The sequence below is a fragment of the Chiloscyllium punctatum genome, chromosome 4, assembly GCF_047496795.1.
Source record: "Chiloscyllium punctatum isolate Juve2018m chromosome 4, sChiPun1.3, whole genome shotgun sequence".
NCBI lineage: Eukaryota > Metazoa > Chordata > Chondrichthyes > Orectolobiformes > Hemiscylliidae > Chiloscyllium > Chiloscyllium punctatum.
In genome coordinates this window covers 74,355,099-74,382,528 of record NC_092742.1, presented here as the reverse complement: position 1 = coordinate 74,382,528, position 27,430 = coordinate 74,355,099, and the positions used below count along the sequence as shown (strand labels likewise).

The window sequence follows — 27,430 nt, the reverse complement described above, 5'->3', positions numbered from 1 at the left end:
TTTAACTAAACTTGCAACAACTCTCATCATCCAAAGTTCTTGAAACTTGCCATCCTTATTTTTCATCCTCACAGGAACATGCTGCTCCTGAACTCTGGTCAACTGACTTTTAACAGCATGTCAGCTTCAAACAGCTGCCCCCAATCCAAATCAAGAAGGACATAACAAGAGCACAGAGTAGCTGTGTTCCAATAAAGACAAAAGGTAAGACCAAGAATGGAGAACCCTGGGTATCAAGGCACATAAAGATTAGTAGTAAACGAAAAAGGGTAGTCTATAGCAGATACTGGAGGCTCAATGCAGAGAGACCATAGAGGAGTCTAAAGAAAGAGTAGATTGGCAACCTTTGAAAAGGAAGTTAAGAAGGCTTATGAAAAAACATTGGAGGGTAGAATAATCGAAAACAAAAAGGGCTTTTTTGAAAGAGGAAAAAGAGAATAACTAGGGAAAGAATAGGACCCAGGTAATCTATGAACACATGGGTGCAGTCCTCGATGAGTACTTTGCCTGCATGGTCTTTGGTGATCACAGTGGAAAAGATGATGCCGGTATAGGCATCAGACTGTAGGACTGTAAATGATCAGAAAAAGAAACATACTGAGAGAGTAGGTACTATTGAGCTTATTAGCCTTAAAAGTGGATACAACCATAAACCTGGATGCGATGTAACCTAGGCTGTTAAGGGATGCGAGGGAGGACTTTCAGATCCTCTCTGGCCACAGGTGAGTTTCCAGAGGACGAGAAGACTGCTAATGTTGTCCCATTATTTAAAAAAGAAGAAGGGTTGGACTGGAAAACTACAAGTTGACCAATCTAACCTCAATGATGGAGAGGTTATTGGAAGAATTCTCAGTGTCAGAATGAATCAGCACTTGTAATGAAACAGATTAATCAGCAACAGTCAGCATGGATTTGAAAAGGTAATGTTGAGATTGACAAATTTGATCAAATATTTTGAAGACATAACCAGAAGTGTTGATTAGGTCAACATATAGTTTAACAAAGCTTTTCAAAAGGTCCCTTATAGAAGACTAGATAAGAAAGTAAAAGCACATAAGATCCAATGCAATTGGCACATTGGATTCAAAATTGGCTGATAGGTAGGAAGCAGAGGATGATGGGAAGCAAATATTTCTCTGACAGGAGATGTATTGCCAGTGAAATTCCATAGTGCTCAGTGCAGGGCCCTTGCTACTTGTGGTGTACTTTAATGATTTGGACTTAAATGTAGATGGTATGATCAAGACGTTTGGGGATGACAAGATATTTGATAAGATGATAACTAATAAATAAGACAAGGCTTAAATTGCCGAGAGATATCTATAGACTAGTCAACTCAGCAGAGCAATTGCAAATGGAATTTAACCAGGAAAATTGTGAGGTAGTGCATGTGGGGAGGGTGAACAATTACACTATGATTGGTAGGATCCTGGAGAGTACTAAAGATCAGAGGGATCTTGGTGCATATATCCACAGATCCCAGAAGATAGGGCAGAAAGAAAAGTGGTTTTGAAACCACATGAATACTTGCCTTTATTGACAACAACATGGAACACTAGAGCAAGGAGACAATGCTAGAACTGTATAAAACACAGGTTTGGCTAAAATGGCTCTGTATTTAGTTCTGGTCACCACATTATAGGAAGGATGTGATTGCATGAGAAAGGGTGCAAAGAAGATTTACTAGGATGCTACCTGGGCTGGAGGACCTGAGTATGAGGAAGGATTGGACAAGATGAAGTTGTTTCCCTTGAAGCAGTGAAGGTTAAAAGTAACCTGATAAGGTATATAAGATTATGAGAGGCTTTAATAGTGTTGATAGGAAGACACATCTTTCATCAATAATGAGCTCAAAGCTTGGGGGGGGGGGGCATAGATTTAATATAAAATGTAGAAGGTTAATAAGGCAGTTGTGGAAAAATCTTTTCACCCAGAGTCTGGAACTCACTGACTGAAAGATTGGTTGAGTCAGAAACTCCCCCTATATTAAGCGGTATTTATATCTTCACTTGTGTTGCCACAACCTCTAGAAAGATGGGTAAAGAGCTGGAAAATGGAATTAGTGTGGTCAGATCTTTGTTGGCCAGTATGGGTATGATGACTCTTCCTGTGTTATAAATGGCTTTAAAACCATATTGACTTTGTGTTATCCCATTTATATTTTCTAAGTGTCCTGTTATTGCATCCTTTTATGACTGCTAACGTTAGGCGAACCGACTTGTAATTACCAGTTTCTCCCTCTTTCATTTCTGAAATTGTGGGTTTACATTTACCACCCTCCAAACTGCCAGGACTGTTCCAGAGTCTATAGAATATTGTGAGATGACAACGAATGAATCCATTATCTCGATGGCCACCTTATTATTGTACCCTGAGACACAGATTATCAGACCCTGGGGATTTATCAGCTTTTAGTCCCATTAATTTCTCAAAGGTGTTTTTTAAATTAATGCTAATGTCTTTTTGTCTGCTTCCCAAAAGACCCTTTCTTCCCTAGCATTTCTGGGAAGTTATTTTTAACTTCTTCTGTGAAGACAGAATAAAAATAGTTGATAATTACATTGCCATTTCTTTGTTCTCCATTATCAATTCTCCCGTTTCAGTCTACAAGGGACATATATTTGTCTTCACTAAACTTTTCCTTGTTACGCACTTGTAAGAAAATCTTTAAATCCTTGCAAACATATGCTCATACTTTATCTTCCGACTCTTAATCAATCTCTTGGTGTTCCTTTGGTGCTTTTAAACTAGTCCCAAACCTCAGACTGGCTACTTTTTTCTTGATATTTTACACAATTCCTCTTTGGATCTAACATTATCCTTACTTTTCTTTTGTTAGTCACAGTTGGACATTTCCTGTTGTATTTTTGCACCAGAGAAGAGTGTGTAACTGGTGCATTGTATACATCTGTTCCTTATTTATGAGCCATTATCTATCCAGCATTATGACTTTTAATGAAAATACCAATCTATTACAGCACACCTTATACTTCATATTTTCCTTTGTTTAGATTTAGGACTTAACTTGGTCCACTTCCTTTCTATCCCAATGAAGAATTCTGTAAAACTCTGATTACTTTTTGGTAAAAGATCTCATACAATAAATGTAACTAACCTTTCTAATTTCATAATATTTTAAAGCCTGTTCCCAAGTTGGTCTAAGTAGCCATGCTTCAGGAGTTTATCCATCAATGTATTAACATGAACATGTTTTGTTCAAATTATATGTGGAATAGAGTCATCCATGATTATTGTTGTAACCATGTTATATTGTTACAAACTGCCAAACCAAACCAGTCTCTGTATTAGCCACACAGTAAAAACTTCAAAGACCCCAGAATTGACCCCAATTGTTCCTAATCAAACTTTTCAATAACCAATCCCAGATACTGTGAATATTCAATTCCAGACACCAGCTCGTATCTGAAACAAATTAGCAATTTATTCACAGTATAGTAACCTTAACAGCACAAAAAATTAATATGTTAGAATTGGGTATGAAGGATGTGATAAGTGAACACTTAGAAAAGAATAGCCAAATGGAGTGATATCAACACAGATTACTAAAAGGTAAATTATGTTTGACAAACTTGTTGGTATTTTTTGAGGGTGTTACTCACAGCATAGACAAAGGAGAATCAACAAATATGGTACACTTTGATTTTTAGAAGGTTTTTGATAAGGTCTCACAAAGGAGTTTAGTAAATAAACTTAAAACATAAGGGATTACGGTGAATACATGAGTATGGATTGAAAGATGTGAAAGCGAGAGTAGGAATAGGCTGTTACTAATGGGTATCACAAGCATCAGTGCAAGCTTCACAACTGTTTATAACCAGTATAAATAGTTTAGAGTCCCATTGTAATATTTACAAGCTTGCTGCTGACACAAAAGTAAATGTAACATAAGTTATGCAATAGATGCAAGGGGGTTTCAAGAAGACAGGAAGGCAAAGTGAATAAGGTTAGAACATGGCAGATTAATTGAAATTTAAGTACAAAGAACAATACAGCACAGGAACAGACCCATCAGCCCACAAATCCTGCACTAGCATATGATGCCTTTTTCAACAAAAAACATTTGCTTCTATTTGGTCGATATCCCTTTACTCCCTACCTGCTCATCTATCTGTCAACATGCTGCTCACATGTTGCAATTGTATCTGCCTCTACCTCCTCCTCAGGCAGCACATTCCAGGTACTTATCACCCTTGTGTAAAACACTTGTCTCTCACACATCTCATAGAGTCATAGAGATGTATAACACAGAAACAGACCCTTCCATCCAAATCTCCATGCCTGACCAGATATCCCAAATTAATCTAGTCCCATTTGCCAGCATTTGGCCCCAATCCCTCTAAACTCTTCCCATTCATATATCCATCCAGTTGCCTTTTAAATGTTGTTATTGTACCAGCCTCCACCACTTCCTTATTCTATACATGCACCACCCTCTCCATGAAAAAGTTGCTCCTTTCCTCCCTTTTAAACCTTTCTCCTCTCACTTTAAATCCATGATTTCTAGTTTTGGACTCTCCTCAGGCAGAGAAAAGACCTTGGCTTTTCACCCTATTCATGCCCTTCATGATTTTATAAACCTGTACAAGATCATCACTCAGCCTCCAACACTCCAGGGAAAATAACTCCAGCCTATTCAGCCTCTCCTCCAGCTCCAACCCTGGCAACATCCTTGTAAATGTTTTCTGAAACCTTTCAAGTTTCGCAACATCCTTCCTACAGACCAGAATTGCATGCACTATTCCAAAAGTAGCCTAACTAATGTCCTGTACTGCCACAACCTGACCTCCCAATTCCTAAACTCAATGCTCTGACCAATAAGGCCTTTAGACTTTACCCCTTTTCCCTTAAACCTATGTCCCCTCATAACTGACATTTCCATTGTTGGAAAAACAGACTCTGACTATCTATTCTATCTATGACTATCTGGTGCCCCCTCAGCTTCCGATGTTCAAGCAAAAACAAACCAAGTTTGTCTAATCTCTCCTCATAGCTAATCACCTCCAAGCCAAGCAACATCCTGGTAAACCTTTTCTGCACCGTCTCCAAAGCCTCTACATCCTTCTGGTAATGTGGCAACTAGATATGTACACAATATTCCAAATATGGCCTAGCTAAAGTTCCATACAGCTGCCACATAGCTTGCAATTTTTGTACTGTATGGTCCATCTGATGAAGGCAAGTATGCCATATGCCTTATTGGCTAACTTATCCACTTGTGTTGCCACTTGCAGGGAAAGTAAGTGTGAAATTATTCACTTTGCTAGAAAAAAGAAAACGGCAGAATATTTTTTACTTGATGTGAGTCTGGGAAATGCCGGTATCCTAAGGGATCTGGGTGTCCTTTCTATGACTCACTATGTGCTGGCATGCTGTTATAACAAGCAATTACAACAACAAATGATATGTTGGCATTCGTGTCAAGGTGATTTGAGTGCAGAAGTAAATGTGTCTTGCTGCAGTTCTTCAGCATCTTGGTGACACTGGATCTGGAGTATTATGAACAGTTTTGGTTCCTTTACCTAAGGAAGGACATACATTTCATAGAGGAAGTGCATGGCGAGGTGTCAAATTAATCCCTTGAATGGCAGAATTGTTTTGTGAAGATGTAGCACCTATATTCTCTATAGTTTCAAGAATGACGGGTGACGTCTTTGAAAAGTCAAAAATTCTTACTGGGCTTGTATTATAGATAAGCTGTCTCCCTGCTGGTTCTTCTAGACACAGGAGAATAATCTCAGAATAAGGACAGACCATTTAAGACTGATATGAAGAGGAATTTCTGCACTCAGAGGATGGTGAAGTTTTGCAATTCTTTACCTCAGAGAGCTGTAGAACATCAATCATTGACTATGTGCAAGTCAGACATCAATAGATTTCTGCAGATTAACAATGTTGAAGGATATAGAGATAGTGTGGGAAGATGATATTGAGGTAGATGATCAGCTGTTGTCTAGAATGGCAGAGAATCCTTTGTTGGCTGAATGGCCTAATACTGTTTCTTTATTTCTGTGAGACTGGAATAGAAGGAGAATGAGAAACTGGGTCGGAGCAGCTTCTGTTTGGCAGGGTGATAGGGGCAGAAGGGATAAACTTGTGGGGGGGGGAGTTGGAGAGAGTGATTGAGATGGAGGAAGAGAGAAAACTGGGAGGAAGAGAGACACACACTGAGACAGAGGTAGGAACTGAGATAGTGGAAGGTAGAGATGGCAAACTAAGATAGAGAAATAGCCAAGAAAGAGAGAGATTGAGACACTGGGATTGAGGTTGTGATAGACAGACTAGGATAGAAAGGGAGAGAGAGAGACTGGATGAGGGAGGTGTACTGGGATAGAAAAGAACAGAAGGATAGAAGGAGAGACTGCTATGGAGGAAGAGAGCATAAGTAATACTAGGTTTGAGAGAAGTGAGAGACTGAGAAGGCAGAGAGGCTGGGATAATGGGACAGTCTGAAATATAGAGTCTTTGTTAGACAGAGAGATGGAGACTAGAATAGAGATTAGGATAGAGGGAGAGTCTGGGATTGAGGGACAGAGGGATGGAAGACAGAGAGAGAAAGAGAAAGAAATTAGGATTGAGGGAAATGAGAGGTTTGGAAGAGACAGAGAATGAAATGGAAGAAGAGATTGGTATAACAGGAGACACTGCATAGGTAGGGACTGAGATGGAGTGAGAGATGCTGGAATTCACTGTGTGATGTAAACCATGGGACTTATATGTATGCTTTTTAATGATATTTGAGGTGAGTTTAGGTCTGGATTTTGAATTAATAACTGCTGTTTCTTCTCTGCGTCTGAAGTGAATAATGAAATTGTAAGGACCGTGGCAGTGAATTTTAAAAATATATTTTTGAAGTCTGGCTGTAGATTGAACGGATTTGTGCACGAATGGCTCAGCATGGTACATAATAGGGCCTCATAGATTTGTTGGAGGGAGTTCTGTAATTTTTTTAAGTTTAAAGGAAACATAATAACTCAGATACTCTTAGTTTCAGTTTTAACTTTGAGTAGTGTTTTATTCCTGTGAAGACCTTGCAACAGAATGGCTGGAAGGAGCAGTGCTCGCAAGAATATAGTGAGTTAGGTTCTGAGAGTGAAGAATTCATGTAAGTTTTAATTCAAATAAAGACACGTAAGTGTTTAAGCTAAGGGCAGTGGAGCTCAAGTGTATGATAACTCCTGGAAGAAGCAATTACAGTTTCAGTTTATCAATTGAAGCCTCGACTGACTCAAACTTACCAAGGTGTTGGATCTGGGGATTAAACTGTGAATACAGTGTGAGTGGTGTTTTGAGTACTGTACCAAGGATGAGTTATGGATACTATACAAAAACTGTTTGGTTTCTTTTCATTTTATAAAGGAGTGTTTTGGGATTAATGGGATTATATTTTTACTGTACTAAAAACATTTGAGTTTGTATTATCATTAGATAGTTTGATTTCCTCTTACGGTACAAAGATGATTTGTTCTATTTTATCATTGTTGTTGTAACATACTTCAATTTTGTTGTAAAAACAACATCTGCATGATTGTCAGCTTCTGGTTCAGCGAGAGACCACTTAGTTAAAACGAAAACAAGTAAGAGAGAGACCCCCACCTAGAGTACATTTTGCACCCTTGCTAGACTCAGTGCTTCTTAAAAAAAGTGGTGTTCAACATTGAAGATTACTGATTGATTAGTTGAGGGTGAGGGCGGTACTTCACATTCAACAGAAGGTTTTCTTGTTCAGGTTTCCCTGATGCCATGAGATATCATGGGGACAGAGTCAATGTGACAGATTCCCAGGACAACTCCCTCCTGACTATATACAATTGCACAGCTACTTCTGCTTAAGCTGTCCTGTATTATGCTGTTGGTGTCTGGGATATTGTTTGTTTGGTATTTTTCCATGCATATGTCAATGCCAGTGTGTTGCTTCACTAGTGAGACAGTTCTCCCAATTTTGGCACGAGCCCCTAGATACTGGTGAGGAGGATATTACAGGGATATTTGTAGCAGTTTGTTACAACTGAGTAGTCTGCAGGGCCAGTTCAAGGGCAGTTCAGAGTCAACCACATTGCTCTGGGTCTGGAGTCACATGTGAGCCTGAGCAGGTAAGGATGGCAGATTCCCTTCACTGAAGGACATTGATGAAGCAGATGGGATTTTACAACAATGGACAATGCTTTCAAGGTCATTGGCTTTTAATTCCATGTTTTTTATAAAATTCATAATCCACCATGTCCTTGGTGAGTTTTGAACCCATGCAGAGTCCTTTTGTCTTCTGCCCAGGTTAGCATGAATTTTCGGATGCTTTAATGTTACGGGACAGATTGTAAGCCAGAAGACCTGTGCTCATTGCTTCAATTACAGGACAACTCTGTATGTGGCACTTGTGGCAGTCTTTCCCTTTCCAATATTGACTTGTTCAGTGATTAAAAGGGGTGCAGTAGATGATCTCATCTAACTTCAGCAAAGTTCCAAGGCGGCATTCCCATCCTCTCTCACCAATGGAATGACTCTGAATGATTGATGGCCATGCAGCCAGGATAACTCCTTTTTTAGACTGTTTGGAACATAGGAACTAATGTCTCAGGATCACTTATGTTTTAGGAGAGTGAGATGGGCCTTGGTTTAATGTTTCATTTTAGAGAAAATCATCTCCAAGAGTCTAGCACTACTTTAGTACTGCACTGGAATGTTAGTCTAGGTTTGTACTCAAGTGTCTGACTCAGCTCTTGAACTCACAATCTTCTAACTGAGAAGTGAGAGTGCTGATCACTGAGCCACAGCTGATAGTTGTCCCATTCTGTCTGAGTTTCCCATTGACAACTGTCTGAGCACAATTCTGATGTGGCTCCATTCTAAAAATGGACTGTAATTGACATCAGCAAAATGCCACAATTGTAAGAGCTCAACTTTGAATTAACTCATGGTTGGTTGTTTCAGAGAGGGAAATAAATTTTATTGGTTACTAAATAAGTCAATAAAATGCAAAGCAAATGCTAAATTATAAATCACACTATGAGCTAGTGGAAATAGCTATGGCTGCCTGTGATATAACTGAAATCAGAGCAGTTTTCTTTCCATTCTTCTACTGATCTGAATGTCAGGACTACATTGATACATTGGACTATAGGGTTTGTGCTCACAGGCATAGCAAACGCAGCTCAGCAGCCATTTAGCAGACCTTCCACAAAGCTAAGCAGTGCTGCCTGCTAGTTAGGTCAGAAAACTGGGTTGTGGGGCCGCTGATGGGGCAAAATTACTCTCTGGCAGAGATGTTGAACCATTTCCTGCAAGGGGCCACTTTTCAACTATTTTGCACACAAGAAGCTGCCAAACAAATTTCAGAAGATAAGATTTGGTACAACATTAAACACGAATTTAAAAAAAAAGTCAAAGCAATAAGTTGATAATTTATAAAAAGGAATAATTAATAAATATGACCACGAAAAATTAGCAAATATTAGAGCTACCTCACCTTTTAAATTAAGAAGCAGAGCTAGAGAGACAAACCGGGCCACAAATCCTGATTCCAAAGAAAGGGATGGGACTGGGAAGTACAAAGGAGTTAGACACAACTATCACTGACCTTGTATGTGCTTCTGGTGGCATGCACTTTAAGCTGGCCTTGGTAGAATTCATTGAAAGGTGAAGGGCAAAAGCAGCTCGCCTGTTAGCGTCAGTTTTACCTTCTCCTGGCCTTAACAAAGAACAGTACAGCACAGGAATAGCCCCCTTGGCCCACCAAGCTGATGCTGCACATGATGTGTTTTGCCTATACACGATCTGTATCCCTTTATTCCCTGCCTATTCATGTATTTGTCAAGATATCTCTCAAACATTGCTATTGTAACTGCTTCCTACCACTTCCTCCGACAATGCATTCCTGGCAGCATCTTTGTAAAAACTTACCTCTCACATCTCCTTTGAACTTTCTCCCCTTTACCTTAAACTTATCTGCCCTAGCAATTGACATTTCTACCTTAGAAAAAAAAGACTCTGACTATCCACTCTATCCATGCCTCTTGTAATTTGCAAACGCATTCAGGTTGACCATCAGCTTCTAATGTTCAAATGAAAATAAACCAAGTTTGCCCAATCTCTCCTCATAGCTAAAGCCTCCAAATCAGGCAACATCCTGGTAAACCTTTTCTGTAGCCTCTCCAAAGCCTTCACATCCTTCTGTTAATTTAACTAGCAAAACTGTATGCAATATTCCAATTGTGGCCAAACTAAAGTTCCATACAGCTGCAACATGGCTTGCTTCTTATACTCTATGTCTTGACCAATGAAAGCAAGCATGTCATACATCTATTTGATCACCTTAGCCTGCTTTGTGGATAGGCTTTTGAGGTTGAAGGAAGGGAAGGTTGTGTGTGTGTATATAACCAGATGACTGTGATCTCCAGGTTCCCATTTTCATTCATGCATATCCTCCCACATTCTCCATTCCACAGACTAACTTCCTCTCGTAGACTCACTCAGTCCCTTTCAGACTCAACCTCAGACTCACTCCAATAGATTCACTCACTTTCATAGACCCACTAATTCACTCATTCCCCTGGCCCCATAAGGTTCGGTCATTTTAGTTCCTGTTGCTGTCGCTCCATTTTCCCATGTCCGCTGTGGCCTGCCCTGCCATCTTGATCCCTGTGTTTCTTTGTAAGGGGGCTGGAGAGCACCATAGAAGGGAGGGCATAGCTAACAATGGGGGTGGCCTTGGATGAGGCAGAGAGCTCACCCTGCCTGTGAGAGCAAAAGAGAAACTATTCATCTTCACACTTGTTGCTGTTCCTCTGATCAGGTGAGACTGCCACCAGCATATGCAGGGGAGACATGGCTTGGGATTGGAAGAATAACTGCTTGAGAATCAGTCATTTCCACTTCCTTGCAATTTGAACAGTGGTTCCATGGGTCGCACAGAGAGACATGATGGGCTAGATCCTGCACAATTTTGAACAGGCCAGCTCTATGATTGTCAGTCCTCCAGGATTGCCCAACAATCCCTCAACTTAATATGAGTTTCCTGGACCCTACCGCATGAAAGCAAGATGAGCAGTCAAAAGGGCATTTGAAAAAGGTGTTTTCGTTTTCATTTTCATTGAATATTTTTCTTTGTTATTTAATAAAATAATGATTATGTTTAACTGAATGAGGCAGAAGGAGGGAGGAATTACATATGGATACTTCTCGAATATGCCAAAGCCACCAGTATCTGGTCAGACTTGTACTCTCGAAGTAAGCGGTCAAATTGTTGTTGCAGCAGCAGAAAGACAGTTAAAGGAAAGGCTTGAGACTGTCAGCAGATTAGGAACATCAGTGAAATCGTAGGAGATCCAAGTAGAGTCAGGATAACTCTCTTAGTGAGAATATCGAGAATTAGTTCCTAGTGATGATGAATGGATTTCAAGAAGAAATGAAATGATTTGACACAAAAATAAATCATTGGAGGAAAAACTAAAAGCAGCATATGGACCAACAGCTGTATTCAAATAAAACTCCTCAGCTTTGGCTGAATTTGTTCTTACATTGAACATCTGCTCATTTCGCTCCACTCATTTCTTCCAAATAAAAGATATTGCTCTGGGAATCTATACACATTCTACAGTCCTACTATATGGCTTCACTCAACAATGTACATCAGTGACACTTTCTGCTTTCACCTCAAAGACATTGACTTGGTTTCCAATTTTTACCTTACGTTTGCCTTCACGTGGCTCAACTCCCTTCAACAACTTCTCTCTCTCCAATTCTGGGAGTCGACAATCACTGGTATGTACTGCATTATGATGCTCCTGTGCAGCACCTTGGAGCATTTTATTAGGTTGAAGGTGTTATATCAATTTAAGTTGTTGCATTTATACCTTGGTTCTGCTTGTCCATTAAGCCTTTCTCTCTTCCATCCTATCTTAGATGTTCAATTTTGTCCTTTCCTCTGCCTATGTGCCTTCCCCCTCTTCTGTATTTGCTTAAAAATAATTTCATCTCTAAATTTTTCCAGTTCTGAAGAAAAAGGTCACTGACCTGTTGTGTTTCCTCTTTGTCTTTCCACTGACGCTGGCTGACTTGCTGAGTATTTCCACAAGTTTGTGTTTTTAATAACACTGCAACTCAGAACTATCTTATTAAAATGTTGAACAGGGGCAGGATTTCCAGCAGGATGGGATAAATGAAAATCATTATATATGCATAAAGGTAATTCTAACCCAACCTACCAATTGTGAAACTGCTGCTTTAGGTTAGCTACCCACTTTAAACCTACACTAATTTACGCTCCATGAAGTCAAGTATATATAAAATCAGGTGGTATGTAAAACTGCAACCTTACCAAACCAAGCAGTACCAAACATGGCAATTTAAGTCAAAATTAATTTTAATGTTGCTTTCTCACATCCATGGCTAGTTACAGACATTTTTGAACATACTTCTAGTGACCCATGGACATAATCAGAATTACATCGTTCTACCATTTGGCAGGGTAGTAAAATATAACTTCTACCAGGATAAAAAAAACAAAAAAAAACCCAGCTTAAATGCAGTGCAAGCAGGGTAGGTGGTGCATAGCATTAGGGTAAGAGCCCAGTGTCACTGAGATGAAGATATGGTTTTCAATCTTTGTGTTCCTAACATGTTCTTTGTTGCTGTGTTAGTCCAAGAGAAGTTCAGGCATTTTCCTTGGTGAAAAATGTCAGGAAAGTCTTTTTCAGCCTACTAGCTGTTGGCAGTAATTAAGGTCTGGGAAGAGGTCATCCAATTTCCTATTCAGTCACAATTGGATAAAGGCATATTAGGGATGGGGGAAGTGAGAACAAAGAAATTAATGCCTCATAAAGGTTTGATTAGAATTTTGGAATATTAAATGAAAATGATCGAGCCTTCTTCAAATACACCCCCTGAGATCTTTGAGTGTTATTTTTCAAACTCAGGGCGAAGGATGGCTTGCTTCCTCTTTAATTTGATGCGTTCTCAGGTGCCTGATAAATCCAATGTGTAATCTGCAGACACTGATGCATCTCGGAAAGGTTGTGTTTGAAGAGGCAGGTAGGTGGACTGTTTGGTGGTTTGTGCTTTGTCCGATGCCTCAACTTTATCTCCACATGTTTGGACAAAATCCCTCGATGCGTTCACTCCCTTCCTGAATGAACGGTCTCCACTTTGATTCACCACAAGTCAGGGACTCCCATGAGGCAACAAGTATATTCAACTTCTTCAGGGGGGCCCCTGGGGATATCCTGCCCAGTGGAGCTGAGTTTGAGTCAGTAGCATCTTGAAACTGAACAAGGGAGAAAGTACTACTGTCGGTCAGCCTTCATTTCTGCCACATTTGGAGGATTTTCTGAAGGCACCATTGATGTGTGCGTGAGATGCCAGCTGTGGGTTGTCCACGTATCCAAAGAATAGAAGAATAATACGATCACCACTACCTAGTAAAACATGGTCTGAGTCGTTGATTTGAGATCCTGGTCCTCAAATACTGTTATTGAAAGGACAGACAGCTTTTAACTCAGCTCTGCTGGCTTCTGCTTCTGTCAGAATGACTCAGGTTCAAGCCTCTCCCCAGGGTTTGAGCACATAATCTAGGCTGACATATAAATGCATTTCTGAAAGAATGCTGAGTTGGTGAAAAGATCATCTTACTGATTAGATGTAAAAATCAGGCCCCAATTGCTTGTTCAGATGAAAATAAACGATCCTATAGTACTATACAAAGAGGGAGCATCCATTTCTCTTCATGTTCTGACTAGAACATCATCCTTTGTACAAGCACTATTGAAAACAGTGTGACTGATTTGCTGTTTCGTAACTAATTTGCTATTTGCTATTTAGTTTGCTGTATGGTAACACTCGCAGAAGACAGAGAGTAATCGTATATAGAACATTTATAGGGGTTGGTAAGCTGTAAGTATTGAGGTATCACAAAGATCAGTACTTGAGCCTCAACTATTTTCAACCTGAATCAGTGGCTTAGATATAGGAGATTGAGTAGAATATATCCAGGTTTGTTGTAGCTGGGAAAATGAGGCAGCAAGGTTGCAGTGGGGTATGTAAGTGGGTAAGAACATCTCAGGTGAAATACAATGCTCTGAAGTCACAGTTATCCACTTTGGTAGGAAAACCTTTTCTGGTTATAACATTAATTTTATTTTGTGATGATAGTTTCAAATCGAGAGAAAATGCAAGAGTACTGTAAGCAATTCTGAAATCTGCCCAACAACAAAGCTGTATGGCTGGTTGCTAGTGATCATAGAAAGGCTTAGTTCATTTCATTGAGAAGAAGATGAAAGGTATGGACACTGGGAGACAATGGCATTAGTCTCTGAGTCTCAAAAAGTCTCAGGAAGGTGTGCAAGCTACTAGGTTGTAAGCAGTTATGCTGTAAACTATCCATTTGCTCTGAAGAAGAAAGACAGTTAAGGTCAAGAATGACTAATTAGCATTTGCACCTCAGTACACAAATTGGTTTGCCATGGGGAAGAGGCTCGCAGCCTCATTCTGATGAAGGGCTTTTGCCCAAAACATCGATTTTTCTGCTCCTCGGATGCTGCCTGACCTGCTGTGCTTTTCCAGCACCACTCTAATCTAGACTCTAATTTCCAGCATCTGCAGTACCCACTTCTGCCATGAGGGAGAGGAAGACATTTTTGAAATTAGGTTGCTGGCATCCCTACAAATCAGTAAATACCAAAGACAAACAGCAGGAAGTGTATGTGGTCAGCAGAGAAAAAATGCAGCTTGACTTTGCAAGCTACACAGCCTGATACAGGAGTGAGACTGTCTCTAGTTGAAAAGATTCACTCTTCATCCTTCTACAGATTCTAGGAGATTTGTTCTGGCATCACTATGAGGAAGAAGGAACTGTGGAAGATACTTTACTGCTGGTAATAAAACTGAGGAAAATGCCTAAAATGGTTACTAGAATTAGCGACTTGACAAAATAGTGGTACAGAAATATTTTGGAATCTGAGAGAAATTGTACATTGCGTTCTTAAAAAGACTAATTCTGTGCAGAGCATGATACATACATGTCATATTCTGTGGTTGAAGTATAATTTGCATACAAAACAAAAGTGTTTAGTCAAAATTGTTCTTTAGTTATTTGTTTCATTAATTATTTGTCTAAAACATTTTAAGACACAATATCTTTTAGATCATTCAGCAAATAACTGCAATTTTAAATCTCTTTGGAAAGTTAAGGGTCTGTACAAAAACTGTAGCAAAACAAAAAAAAATACTTTTTGAATGTTGAATCCGAGAAACATTTCAATCAGAGGAACTTGGGCATACTTGTACAAAAGTCACTGAAAGCTAACAAAGTAAATTTCAGGTAGAAAATTGGTTGATTTATGATTACCAATTGCACAGGGCTGTGGGGATGGGTGGATAAAAGATGTCAACAAATTCAATCAGCCATGATCATATTGAATGGCAGGGCAAGCTCAATGGGCTGAATGGTCTACTTCTGATCCTAAGCTACTAAAATGCAAGCACAGCAAACAATTAGGAAGGTAAGTAATATGCTCAGTTTTTTGGCAAAAGGATTTAAATATAAGAACAATGAAGTCTTTCTACGCTTAGACATGGCATTGGTGAGACCATACCTAAGTACTTGCTTGCAGTTTTGGTCTCCTTACTTGAGGTAGTTCATATTCTAGAAACAATGCATTCAAGGTTCACTAGATTGGTTCCTGGAATGCGGGAATTGTTATATGACTATTCAAGGTCATATAAATGGCTTTGAGTTATGAAGAATGACACTTAATTTAATTGAAACACATCAAATTCTTAAGAGGCTTAACTAAGTAGGGGCTGAGAAAATATTTTCTCTGGCTGGGAAAAACAGAATAAGGCATCAGCCATTAATAAGGAGAAATTTCTACACTGAAAAACATTATGAACCTTCAAAATTCTCTACCCCAGAGAGCTGCAGATTTTTAGTGATTGAGTGTACTTCAGACAGAGTTTAATAAATTTTTTGATAACTGTTAATAAATGGAAAAAGTGGGAAGGTGGATTTGAGGTAAATGATCAGCATTGACTTTGTTAAATGGTGGAATAAGTGCAAAGGATCATGCAAAGCGTCAATTGATCTTCCCATTCCTATTTTTTAAGCTCTGATGTGTGAACATTGGCTGCCATTGACCCATGTAACAGTGACCAAATTTCACAAATAAATTCAATAAGTGTGACAGGCTTGCGGGTTATATATAAAAATGGGACCATCATCAATTGAAATGCAAATTCTTTTATTATGAGAAGTGTTGGTAACTATTCTTTGTTGCTGAAATCAGTTACACATGAGAAACTGCAGGAAGAACTTTACTCACTGTATAGTTTAGTACATTGAAATTCCAGCAGCTTGAATCACTGTGGCATTTTTGAAAAGTCATTATCTTACAACGAGAATCATAGAATCTCTACAGTGTAGAAGCAGTCCATTTGGCACCTCAAATCCACACTGACCCCTCGAAGATCATCCCCCTAACCTATCCCCATAACCATGCATATCCCATGGCTAATCCACCTAGCTTGCACATCCCTGAACACTATTGGTAACTTAACCTGCACATCTTTGGACTGTGGGAAGAAACGGAGCACCCAAAGGAAACCATGCAAACACGGGGAGAATGTGCAAACTCCACACAGACAGTGACCCAAGGCTGGAATTGCACATGGGTCGCTGGCATTGTGAGGCTGCAGTGGTAACCACTGAACCATCATCACAATTCTTTTGAAATTTAACTCTTCCATCTCATTTTGCAAAGTCCAGTGCTAAATCTATTATTCTGATATATCTGCAGCGTGGAAAATGTCACAATTCAAATTAAACAAGGCACTGTTGGTTTATGACAGCAACTAAATTACTGCCTTTATTTCCAAAAATACGTCTCAATTTTAAACTTACTGAGTGCTTTTATTTTCCAGTATGACCAGAATGTACGATAATTTCAACAGTGATGTACTCGAGCTTTGCTAAATAATGTTAAGGTAAGTTGCTTGAATAGTTAGCCTGTTCAATCATTTTCCTGTCAATGTTTGCAAAATGTCATGATTTACAGATAGACCTGTCTGATGTGAATTTGCACATGCTGTTGTACAATCCAAACAAAATTCTGCAAACTACACAATTTTATCTGTTAAACTGTGTCATACCCACATCATTCAAATCTTTCCTCTTGGATGAAATAGATGAACCTGCAATGATGATGGCCATCAACCATGGCAACAAAGTACAAAACAATTTCAATAGGAAACATTCAGCTATTACAGATGGATTACATGTAAGAATCCTGGGGCTGGATTTGTAAATTACCTATTTTTTTTATAAAAAGATGGTTACCAATGTAACTATTCAATTTCCGAAGTGGAATAAAAAATACAGGACAGATTTGATGTCAGGATTTTGGGTCACTATAAACAATATGTAATTTAGGTAGAAGTTGACATAGAACAAGAAAGGCACCAGCAATTAGATAGCAGGCTTTGTTTCAGTTATCAGAGTCAGTTTCTGATTTGGGACACTTATTCAGACCAAATAAGATTTGATAAGGGCAAGATCTATCTACACTGCTTAGTTCTTGGCTTCGAGAGATGACACATACATAATTTGCAGGAATTAAAGAAAATGACGTCAATATGTTTTCATTGGCATTTGTCTTTAGTGTATAGAGGAGGCAATGGCCTAGTGGTATTTTTGCTAGGCTATTAACCTAGAAACATAACTAATACTCTGTGGACCTAGGTTCAAATCCTGTCATGCCATCTGATGGAATTCGAATTCAATTAAGAATCTGGAAGTTAAGGTCTAATGATGACCATGAAGCCATTGTTGATTGTCAGGAAACACCTGGCTAGTTCACTAATGTCCTTTAGGGAAGGGAATCTGTCATTTTTACCTGGTCTGGCCTAAATGTGAGTTCAGATCCATAGCAATGTGGTTAACTCTTAACAGCTCTCTGAGCAATTAGGGCTGAGTAAAAATGTTGGCCTTGCTGGAGACGCTCACATTCTGGAAGTGAATTAAAAAAAAATTTGAAAGCAACTTAATGGAGCAAAACAATGAAGAAAAAAAGACGAAAACGTTCTAAGTGGATTCAAGTAACATTCTACGAAAGATGTCAAGGCCTTATATGTCAAGACAGGATACAGTGCAGATTTACTGGATTTGTATCAAAAGTATAGAACACAAGTTTTGCAGAGTCCAGAGAAAATAGAATTGTGCGCTTTCCAACAGAAACGTTTAAAGGGAGATGTAATGGAGGTGTTCAGAATCATGACGGGCTTTGATTGAGTAAGTGAAGGGAAACTGATGTGGCAGACAGTCAGAAACTATAGGACCACGTCGAAAATAATTGTCAATAAAACAAGAGGCAAGGTAAGGAGAAACAAAGGAGTTACACAGTGTTCTATGATGATACAAAATATTTTCTCAATAAGGTGCTGCAAACAGATTATTTCAATGAAGAATTGTATTACATCTAAAAGAAAAGACTTTGGAAAGCTGAGGGGAAAGTTCAGGAGAATAGGACCAAACAGATAATTCTTTCAAATGTTAGCCTAAAGAAGATTGGCCAAGTGAGAATAAATGTCTTTCAAGATTCACAATGACTGTTCATAAACATATTGCAGTAAAGGGGAAAGTTTCAGAATTAAGGCAAAACGTTTGTAATATTGAAGCAATTACTGTTAAATTAAAATTAATTAATGACAGCTATTCATTTCCCTTTCTTTAAATAAAACCATTTATCAATTTCAAACATGCTGTTATTTTTCTGAATTTCACGTTGTAGACTATTCAAAAGCCTGGTCATATGCCACCCCTTCTAAATCCAGACACCAGACAGTGGTAGTGAGTTGTCTTCTTGAACCCTAGTTTTCTACAGCAACTTGATAATATTCAGTAAACAAAAAAACTCCAAAAGAACTGTGCATACTGGAAATCAGAAACAAGAACAGAAATTGCTGGAAAAACTCAACAGGTATGGCAGCATCTGTTGAGAGAAATCAGACTTAACCTTTCAGATCCAGTGACCCTTCTTTACTGGAACGGAAAAGTTAACTCTGATTTCTCTCCACAGATGCTGCCAGACTTACTTAGTTTTTCCAGCAATTTCTGATAACATTCAGTGATTTGTCAGGCTATGTCAGAGGGCATTTTTAGGAATCTATTATATTGCTGTGGGACTGAACACAAATACAGACCAGAATGGATAAAGTTCCCTGCTGCAAAAGGCATTAGTGAATCAGTGTTTTATTAATGAGAATTGAACAATTTCACGGTCACTTTATATTACTTGCCTTTCATTTTCAGATTTTTAAATCACAATTCAAATTCTCAAACTGCCATGATTAGATGCATTGTTTTATTGATTTAATACAACTGCTGTGATTTTCATGATTAACGGTTTTGGGATAAATGGGTTATGATGATTATTATAGATCTTAGGTACCTCTATATATCATTGTGTTGTAATATAAGCAAACAGTTAAGACATTTTCTATGATCGAGTACATTCATCTAAAGGACTTAGCATTAAAAATCAGAGAAATGTAGAAGTGACTTTTGCAACTGGCCTCCCAATTCCTGTCACATAATATTTTAAAAGTTCCAAAAGATGTTGTCTCTGCAGGGACTATAATGTTAGAGAATTGTCAAAATAAGGATTGGATAAAAAATATGGGAACTGTGATAAACTTTACAAAAGTATTTAAGTATTTTCAGTATTTAAGTGTATACTCTGATTTACTTTAAGAATCTTTTGAGAAACTGCCATGAATCTTTTCACAGATAATATTCCCAAAAGGTTATTATGTGTTTATGATGCAAGTACTTTAATTTAATTATGATACAGTTATTCAATAATCCCACTCCTGTCAATAATAGATGATTCAAGAGATTCAAATGATTATCACAAAGTTTAAAAGCTAAACTAATCTAATAACTATAATTTGAACAATAATAACCTTGAATCTACTCCTCAACATTTTATCATTTTTTTGTACAGAATTTCCTATTACAGCACAATTAATGATGTATGCTGTCAATTACATTGTTTTTCAATCTAATTTTCACAATGTGAATTTTCACCAAAAGAAAATAATGCCTTTACACTGCAGTGAATATAATGGTGAATCTGATGTTTCAGAAACAACCAATGATTTACCCTTCCCACCAATAAAAAAGTGAATGCCATAATAGAAAAGTCTGAGTAGACATCATCCTCCAGAGAGAGGCTTCGGAGTGTTATTTAGGCATAATGATACTGTATCTATCTTGTCTAAAATCACTAAAAATTCATTTAAGTTCAGTTACTGTAAAATCCTGCATGTGGTAATTTCCTGCATCTGAACATGTCCATTTTATTGTGGGCAAAACAAAGCCAAATAGAACGTTGTAAACACATACAACAATTCATTGATCAATCAACAAACAGCTCACTCCCCACATGGTTGCAAACAGATTAGAAGGAGGCAGCGAGCACCAGTTACTTGATGATGCAAATTGAGACCCAGTATCAGAAGAAATATACCAGCCTGAATAAAGAAGGAACAAACTTAAAAAGAAACAGTGCAACACTGTTCCCTTTCTTTGCAATTGCTGCCTGGCTCTTGAGTGTTTAAATCACATTCTGGTTTTATTTCAAGTTGTTTTAAAAGAGAGTTTTGTTTAGAAGCTTCAGACTGACTATCATCAGTAAGTGCCAAAGAGCTGTGGAGATAAGGAACAGACTGGTGTTTTCAGAGAGCTTGTGGAAAGTCTAGGATGAGCGGGCATAATTGCAGAATAATAAATCCCCCATTTCAGACAGAGATAAAGAGAGAAATTTCTTTATTCACAGGGTAGTGAATCTCTCAGAAATTCTTTCTCTGCCTCTATATCTCTCACTATTATGGAGGCACTAGAAAGTTTAATAGCTAGCGGTCTTTCATTCACTTTTCTCTGCAAATTCTGAGTTGGTGGAGAGATAAAAGCATTTTTAAGGAGAGTGAAAGAATGAAGTCTCAACCAGTGAATGAAAGAGAGCATCAATATGCAAACAATCTCATGTCAACAGCAAAAAACTAAAAGGGAATGAAGAGAAATGAAGCAACTCATTGAGTCCTGTGAACCAGACTGGTGCTATTAAACTGAGTTTCCAATGTTTATTTTTCTTTTTCCATCCTTTATATCTGTTTGTGGGAGGTGAGGTGTAAAACAAAGTACAAGGTTTTAAGCTATCAATTAATATTTCCTAGTTACAATTAGTTAAATATAGTTATTTTCTTGTTCAGTACCAAAACCTGGTGAATATTTTCTTTTAACCTGTGTTTGTCAGCTAAATAGGGGCGTTTGGATAGTTTGACTATGTTTTTTCACATTTGTGATGACTTTCAGAACAGTGGAACTTGATTTCCAGCACATAACTGTAGTGACAAAGTCTGGGGGCTTGTCCAGGATTTTGGAAAAAAGACAATATAAGATTAGGTGTGGAGTTTGCCATTGATAAAGGGAAAAAGGTAATGGCAGATATTGTGCTGTTGAAAGTAGGATGGTTCTAGAAACTGCTTTAGCCTTCCTGCAGGTGGAAGAGATATCCCAGACAAACGTATAAGAGATTACAAAAGCCAGTTTGGCAAGTAACCGAATTGGCAAGTAAATCAGAAATGGAATTGCCTGCTAGAACTAAGAAGACAGAGATGATTAAAAGATGAGCAGCGCTTAATATAAGAGAGACTGGGTACTCCAACTATTGCTGCATTGGAATCTGTTCATATAGAGTTACCGTTAGAGCATGAGAAAAGAATGAAGAAGCTGGGGGTGGAATTGAAAAGAGTAAAATGGAAATGAAAATAAAAAACTTAAAATACTGAAAATTAGATCAGACATTGAAAGGTGAAGCAGACTCAATGGGCCAATTTGCCTACCACTGCTCCTACATTTTATGGTCTCATGATAGCCAAAATGTTCCTTAATGTTTAGGGTAATTCAAAGAAAGTATTTGGCATGCCTGCATTAAGTGAAGCTCAGAAAGCAGATCCTAGGTAAAATAGGGGAGCACAGACAGCTCACACTGAAGATGAGGCAAAAGGAGTTCCAAAAAGCTATTGAGAACAGAGTTCTGATCAGGAATTGGAGACACCCACACAGGCTTGAAGATGAGGAGGGTATGTTTATTCTTTAGATATTGGCACAGCGAAGCTATTGTAAGGAGCAGGTTGTAAGTTTGTTCGCTGAGCTGGTAGATTTGTTCTCAGATGTTTCATCACCGTGTTCGGTAACATCATCAGTGAGCCTACAATGAAGCGCTGGTGTTCTGTCCCATTTGCTATTTATGTGTCTTGGTCTGTTGTGGTGGGTGATATCACTTCCAGTTCTTTTTCTGAGAGATTGGTAAATGGGGTTCAAATCTATACATTTGTTAATGGAGTTCCGGTTTGAATGCCAGGCCTCTAGGAATTCCTGTGCATGCCTTTGTTTAGCCTGGCCCAGGATGGATGATTTGTCTCAGTCAAACTGGTGTCCCTCTTCATCTATGTATATGGATACCACTGATAGCTAGTCATGTCTTTTGATGCTCATGTATCCTGGTGGCCAGTTCCCTGCCCACCTGTCCAATGTAATGTTTGTTGCAGTCCTTGCAGGGTATTTTGTATATGAAATTCATTCTGCCAGCTGTTGGTGTAGTGTCCTTTGAAAACATCCGGAGCTGTTTCAGTGTGGTGGTTGGTTTGTGGGCTACCATGATATCTAGGGGCTGGGGTAGAGGTCCTAGAATTCCTTGAGGCCTGATATTCAAACTGGAATTCCAGTAACAAACACATCGATTTGGACGCCATTTACCAACGTCTCAGAAAAATAACTGGAAGTGATATCACCCACCACATCAGACCAAGACATATAAATAGAAAGTGGGACAGAACACCAGCGCTTCATTGGAGGCTCACTGATGATGTTACCCAGCATTGTGACAAAATGTCTGAGAACAAATCTACCAGCTCAGTGAATAAACTTACAAGCTGATCCACAAACTGAGCTAAAAATCTTCTCCAGAATTGCATATTGTAAAGAGCTATTGCAACTAGCACATGGAATTCTTATGGCACACATTTAGGAGAATGAAAAATTCAAACATCAATAAACAGGCACTTTACATGGCCAAGACATCACAAGGACAGAGTGCAATTCTGTAAAACATGTCATGCATATCAAGTAGTCTCTGCCTTCATTATGTTCTTTTTCTCAGGGGGTGGTAAATGGGATCCAAGTCAATGTGTTTGTTGATAGACGTCCAGTTGGAATGCCATGCTTCTAGGAATTCTCGCGCATGTCCCTATTTGGCTTGTCCTAGGATGGATGCGTTATCCCAGTCAAAGTGGGGTCCTTCCTCAACCATATGTAAGGATACAAGTGAGAGTGGGTCATGTCTTTTTGTGGCAAGTTGATGTTCATGTATGCTGGTGGCTAGTTTTCTGCCTGTTTAAAGCATGGCATTCCAACCAGAACTCTATCAACAAACACATTGACTTGGATCCCATTTAGCACCCCTTGAGAAAAAAGAACAGAAAATGACATGGCCACAGGAAAAGACATCACCAACCCAAGGAAATTTAAACACATAAATAGAAAGTGGGCGATACCACCAGTTCTTCATCCGGAGGCTCACTGAAGATGTTATCTAGTATGGTGACGAAATGTCTGAAAATGAACATTCCAGCTCAGTGAGCAAACCTACATCTAGATTTCTTACTGTTTGCCAACAGTGATTCATAAATGGATGTATTGAGTGTTGTGCATTCAAATCAATCTATGGCCATGAGATAAGATGTCCATTTAAATTGATTAAGGGAAAAAAATTAAAAACTTAACATGCTTTTGTCCTAGGTTGGATGCAGAAGAATGAGCAGACAGATATGCTACAACGGAGCTGGAGATGAAGTATTGATATTTTCTAATCTTTTATTCCTAAGAATTTGATCTTAAGTATTTGTACCTTGCTACCTTTATACCTAAGATGGCACTGTAATACAGTGACTAAAAAAACTTTTTATTGTACTCATTTGAATACATGTGACAATGATGCTAATTCAGTTCAGTTATTGCCTTTGTTGGATGAACCTTTGAAAGAAGGAAATCAGTTGTCCCTATGTGATTGATACTTCTGAGTGTAAGAAGAAAATCGACTATGTCATGTGAACATGTTGAAATTTTACCATGCAGGGAAAAGGATAAAAAGGAGCATGTATTTTTGTAAGAATAGTGAATTTTAACATAGACAATAAGATTGAGGTAGAAGGTGAGCTAGACAGTTCACAAAGTAAACCTCTTCTAATTTTACTCACCAACATTGAAATACTAGAACAGTTAAATGCATGTTCTTGTTATTAGAGGAAAGTCAACTGGAAAATCTAGTAGAGTTACTTAGGAATTTTAAGGAAATCTGTAAACATACATCTGGATGTCCTATTGCTAGCTCAACATAATGTGGATGTAGGAGACTCAGTGTAGATAAAACACCATCTTTGTTGGTTGAGCTCAGAGAAACAAGTTCATGTAGAAATAGACCTTCAAATTCCTCATGCTGATTGCTTTACTAAAATCCATTTAGATGTCCAAAAGCATTTCATAGACTTGGATAAAATAAAAGGGTTAGAAAATGTAAATGTTTCAAAAAGAATAGATATTTGTTGCTCTGAACAATAATTAGAAAGTGGGCCTCTGAAAGTAGATTTTCAGTTTGATGTGATTGTTCAAAACGACAGTTGTTCCAGTGATATTCTGTTGTTTAACACAAATACTTGGAGCAATCAGGTTTCTCTTACATTGTGTGGAAGCAGTAATTCATGAAGTTCCAACGACAAAACAAATCAGCAGTTGAAAGTAAGGAAATGGACATGAAGGTTGATGTGTGGGAAAATGTTTCTGGTATGTGTCTTCAGGGTAACCTTTTTGAATAAGGAATGCAAAGTACTTATTTGAGTTAGAATCAGAGGAAGCATCCGAAGACTCTAATCCAATATTGTTGAAGTGAAAGTAAGGATTGCAGATGCTGGAGATCAGAGTTAAGATTAGAGTGGTGATGAAAAGGCACAGCAGGTCAGACATGCCTGACCTGCTGTGCTTTTCCAGCACCACTCTAATCTTGACTCCAATATTGTTGACCCAAGTTAGCCAGGTTAGTGTAACATAATTTTCGACATTCACCGAAGAATTCACTGTGGAATCAATTTTTTTTTCCTCTGTTTCAAGCAAAGGTTTGAAGACAGATATTGAATTTTATTTGGCTAGATTAGCATTGTTTTTATTTCAAATAGTAAAGAACTATGTGCACAAAGCAAGCACATTGTTTCTGAGAAAAAGCTTTTGTAGGAAAGTTCAGCTGAGACTATTGATTCAACCATTCGTTGTAATGATTGTTAATGTTGCTGGTAAAGTGTAGTGATTGGAACCAGGTAGACCTTGTTGACTATGAGATCCTTGATTGGGATTGTTAACCTGGGTGAATCAGGAATGCCCTGGCTGACCAATATAACCAGGAGATCACCTGTTGTCTTTCACTGTATCTCACACCTACATACACACAACATGGGTGGTGGGGAAAATATAAGCACTACTGCAGTTAGGTGGTAGTGTGGGGGGTTAAAAAAAAAGAAAAGAAAAAAAGAAAAAAAAAGAAAAGAAAAAAAATAACCAGGAGATCACCTGTTGTCTTTCACTGTATCTCACACCTACATACACACAACATGGGTGCTGGGGAAAATATAAGCACTACTGCAGTTAGGTGGTAGTGTGGGGGGGGGGAAATTAAACAAAAATTAAAGAATAAAAAGGAGAAAAAAAACCCAGGAGATTTATAATCTCCTCAGTTTAGGGTGCTGGCTGGGCCACAGTCAGTATGTTCCTGCTGGTTTTGAGGAGGACCGTTTCTTATTCTTTCCTCCTGTTCAGGGAAGATGTTTGTTTTCTTTATTGGCTTTTGTGTGTTTGGTTTTCCCCTTATATCGAGATGTGTTCAGCTGCACAAGCAGCTACCACCAAAAAAAATATAACCAGGAGATTTAGAATTTCCTCATTTTAGGGAACTGACTCTGTACTGGCTGGCCCACAGTCAGTGTGTTACTGCTGCTGTTGGTTTCTGCTTTTTTGGGGGGGAACCGAATTCCTGAACTGGCTGATCTATACAGCTGGTTTGTTGCCTGGTATTCCTTTTCCATTGAGGACTGATTTCTGGTCAATGTGTTTCAGGTGTAATTCAGCCCTCATTAGGGAACTGTTGTCTCACTGGCTGGTTACAGCCTGTGTGTTACTCTTTTCCTTTGAGAAAAGGACTATCTTGATATTGTGGCAGGGCTTAGCCCTTACACTCTGGTTTTTCTTTGCTTTTTGGAATGTGTTTTCACTATTTTGGTATTTGGACTGATTTGAGGTTTGTCTTCATCTCCCTGAAAACTGTTTAAATGATGGGGTTTGGCCTTGCCGCCCTTTCCCCTGTATATCGTCCTTCTTTGGTGAACTGCTGCTTTCTGGTTATTGTTAGCTGCATGATTTACTGTTTAATAATTTTTTTAAAAACCAGGAGAAACTTTGCTCTATGTTGAGAAGGGCACTGCTTATCATTGGTGAAAAAAAATATAACCAGGATATTTAGAATCTCCTGTGTTCGGGACTGACTCTGAGTTGGCTGCCCACAGCCAGTGTATTAAGGACTAGTAAATGAAGGGTGACTTGCTGATTGGATCCTGGCCTCTGTGCAGTTGTTTTAGTGGTGACCAGAAAAAAAACATTTGCTTGCAACATCTTGGAAATGGGGGTAAGCATTTCTGACATCATGCCTTTGCTTGGGAAGCTTGACTCATTGGGTCCTGCTGTTGAAGACTGGGCCTAGTATGTGGAAAGAATGTGATATTTTTTCCAGGCAAATTACATTAGAGCAGATAAAAAGCAATGAGTAACCCTTCTGACTGTGTGTGTGTGGAGCTGCAGCATTTTCAGTTATAAGGGGCTTAATTTTGCCAGAGGCACCCGGCACTAAAACCTTCCAAGAGTTAAAGGATTTGGTTAAGTAATATTTCAACCCCAGACCTCCTCTAGTTCTGAGAGGGTATCTGTTTTATTTGGTTGTTACAGAACCAGGGGAATCCATATCGGGATTTTTGACGAGGTTGAGATAATTAGCAGAGACATGTGATTCTCGGTCAACCCTGAATGAGATGCTGAGAGACCATTCGGTACGTGGGATTAATGATGTAACCATACAGAAGAGCCTACCAGTTGAGGCCCAACTTCAAACAGGCACTGCAGCTGGCTTTGTCATTAGAAAGTGGAGCGTGGGAACTACAGGGCATCTCAATGGAAGTGGGCAACCTCACTTGTCTGACTGAGATTGGGGAACACCAAATGAGTGTAGGCAATCACAGAACCTTACACAGGGAACAACTTGAGCAGAGGGAG

The 27,430-nt window shown here is 38.7% G+C and overlaps 1 protein-coding gene and 1 long non-coding RNA gene across 2 annotated transcripts in view; one reads left to right on the top strand and one right to left on the bottom strand.

Moving 5' to 3' along the window:
- Positions 1 to 27,430, bottom strand: part of cdin1 (CDAN1 interacting nuclease 1) — a 211,600-nt gene that overhangs the window by 174,632 nt on the left and 9,538 nt on the right. The window lies entirely within an intron of this gene.
- On the top strand, positions 80 to 24,521 carry LOC140476436 (uncharacterized). Its single transcript, XR_011960485.1, has 3 exons — positions 80 to 204; positions 16,927 to 16,989; positions 23,864 to 24,521. It is a non-coding gene; the product is annotated as an uncharacterized lncRNA (long non-coding RNA).